Source organism: Cryptomeria japonica, chromosome 6 (genome assembly GCF_030272615.1).
Source record: "Cryptomeria japonica chromosome 6, Sugi_1.0, whole genome shotgun sequence".
NCBI classification, from domain to species: domain Eukaryota; kingdom Viridiplantae; phylum Streptophyta; class Pinopsida; order Cupressales; family Cupressaceae; genus Cryptomeria; species Cryptomeria japonica.
Window position 1 is genome coordinate 399514175 of NC_081410.1, and position 2737 is coordinate 399516911.

At 33.8% G+C, this 2737-nt stretch overlaps 1 long non-coding RNA gene across 1 annotated transcript; it reads left to right on the plus strand.

Annotated features, from left to right (window-relative positions):
* Positions 1-1795: 1795 nt before the first annotated feature.
* Positions 1796-2531, plus strand: LOC131065791 (uncharacterized). Its single transcript, XR_009111473.1, has 2 exons — positions 1796-1915; positions 2081-2531. It is a non-coding gene; the product is annotated as an uncharacterized LOC131065791 (long non-coding RNA).
* Positions 2532-2737: the final 206 nt, after the last annotated feature.

Below are 2737 nucleotides of genomic sequence, written 5' to 3' on the forward strand. Positions count from 1 at the left end.
TCATAGTTCAAACTTCATTATAATCTCTTACAAACATTTGTAAGGCAGTAAGCCTTTCAGGGTTGTAGCCCTTTCTTGTAATTTGGGCAGTGAGCTCTAGGCAGTGTGCCTCAATGCATGCGCATTCCCCTTATGTAATATTTCTATACTTTTAGCAGAGTATATTAATATTGTGGGTTAGAATCCCACTTTGGTTTTTCCCTTAACCGGGTTTCCATGTAAAAATCCTGGTGTTATCGTGTTGGTGATTGTTTACTTTATGTTTTGTATCTATCTTTCATTCAGTTGCTTCAAGTGGATTAAGAATCAGTTAATGAATGTTTAGTATTGTTGAACACTGATTCACCCCCCCTCTCAGTCTTCATTGATTCCAACATATCCATATCTATAACTTTTTATGATTGCATGCATCTTTACTTGAATGTTGGCTACTTGAATTTATTTTGACATGCATATTTATAGTAGGTCACAAGAAAGTTAAAGTGAGAGCAAAATGTAGTAGTAAAAATTGCACCTTGTAATTTCCACTTTCATTTTGTGCTCACTTTGGCTAGGTTATCATTTATACAACAAAAAGTGTACAATTGGTTCAAAGTATTGCTCAAAATTGGCACATGATGTGAACCTTATCAAATCCCATTTGTACTCTTCCCTAAGAATTGATTTTTATCTTCAATTTAATCCATTTTTTACCTAGTTTGAAATCCAACCTTTGTTCAATTAATCCAATTTAATTGCATGATTTGTGAAAATGAACCCAAAACTTCCAAATTCAAATTTGAAAGTTGGAACCATATCCCGCCTTTCCCAGTATTCATCATTTGAAACATTTACTTGCACCCTTGGTTTTGTATTTAAAGATTAACCCTAATACATCATGATATCTAAGAGTCTAGAATCTTGAATGCATTGCATGCAGACTTAATGCACACATCAAGAAGCATCAAACTATATTTCATTATCGTATTAGCATTGTCCTAGCATTCTAAACCCTATTACATAATGACTTATTTTCAAACTTTATATAAAACTATTAACTTAATATCTAAAGTGTTTCACAAAACTCTTTTATACACAACTATTGTTATATAACTTATAAAAGTCAAGACGAACACATTTTTATCCTACAATAAAATAAAGAAATTTAAATTTAACGAGAGTTAGATTTGCAGTTGCATATGAACTCCACGATTGTAAAAATAACCTTCAAATTCCTCTTTACTTAAAACCTAATGAATCCATATGTCTAGCATTCTACTCCGATGCTTATGACCCTAGGATAGATATAAATTGAGAAATAGAGATCCTCAATCTCTCTACACAATGATCTACAATATCCAAGTAAACATCACTAAAAACAACCAAAGGAAGAGGGTAAGCTTGGCAACATCATGAGTGCCATAAAAGATCTTAGCTATAAAGTAGCGAAAAAAAAAAAAAGCCAATCCAAAGATAAATTAATTGAGAAAACTTCCAATGGGCATCAAACTAAAAATTGAATACTTTGTGAACATGTATGTATTTTAAATAATTATTTGAATGGGCAACACTCAAATGAAACATGTCATGCTATACTAGTTCACACGTCCAAAAATGCTTGGTGAGGACACGAGCTCAAATAGCTATAACACGTAGCCTAGAAGCGTAAACCTTTAGTCAAGTCAAAGAGAGGTAATCCTTAAAATTCAAACTCCTCTTTTACACGTCCCAAGAATGTGTGAGGTGGAGATGCCACCCGTTAAAACGGAGAAGTTCAAAATCCTTATCCTTCCTTTCTTTCTTCCTTTACAGACATCTGGCTTCCATTTTTGAGCTATAAATACATTCCCATGTCTCAACACAGACAATCAATCTTCTAAGCCTGGCAGCAAAGCAAGTAAGCAAGAGATCAATCTTATTATTACGTTTCCTAAAGGTATGAATGTATTCTCTTACCAATACTTAGTTCAGTTTACATATATTCTTCTCAGATTGATACAAACATTTCTTATGTAAGTCTAAGCTTAGCTCAGTTTACATATATTCATTTCATATTTGATAGAAACAGTTGTTTGTAGTGATGATTGTGTTTGTTGTGCAGATTGAGTGAGGAAAGATGGAGATGAAGAAAGTGATGGTGATGGTGATAGTGATGGTGATAGTGATGATGATGATGGGGGGAAGTGTGGAGGGTGAGCCAACATGCAGCCCAGCAGGAAGAATATATTGCAGCCCAGGGAGGTGCTGCAGTAAGTTCAACTGGTGTGGGGATAGTGATGCCTACTGTGGAAGGCAAAACTGCATTGCCCAGTGCAGGTCTTCACTCAATCCACTGAGTTATGCATCCACTCTTCTCACAGTCACTAATTTCACCATGCCAGACATTAACAATCCCTAGACCAGAGCTTGCCTTTACAAGTATATATAAAGTGAATAAAGCAGGACGTCACTTGATGGTTGTGAACCTGGGGTGGCGTTTTTGTCTTGGTTTCTATGTAGACAGTACTATGTATTTATAAATAAATAACACCAGGAGTTTTTCTATAGTTAAACTTTCGTGAGATCAAAAGTTATTTTAATTCCTTTCTTTATATCATTTTAATTAGAAAACACATCTTCGTGAGGTCAAAATATATTTTAAGAAAGTTGGATCTTTACTTCTTTAAGAAAAAGACTCTTTATGATATCGTTTATTTTTCTAAATCATCTCGAATTTTTCTAAATCATCTCTTAAGTATTTTAAAAATAGATTTAGCTA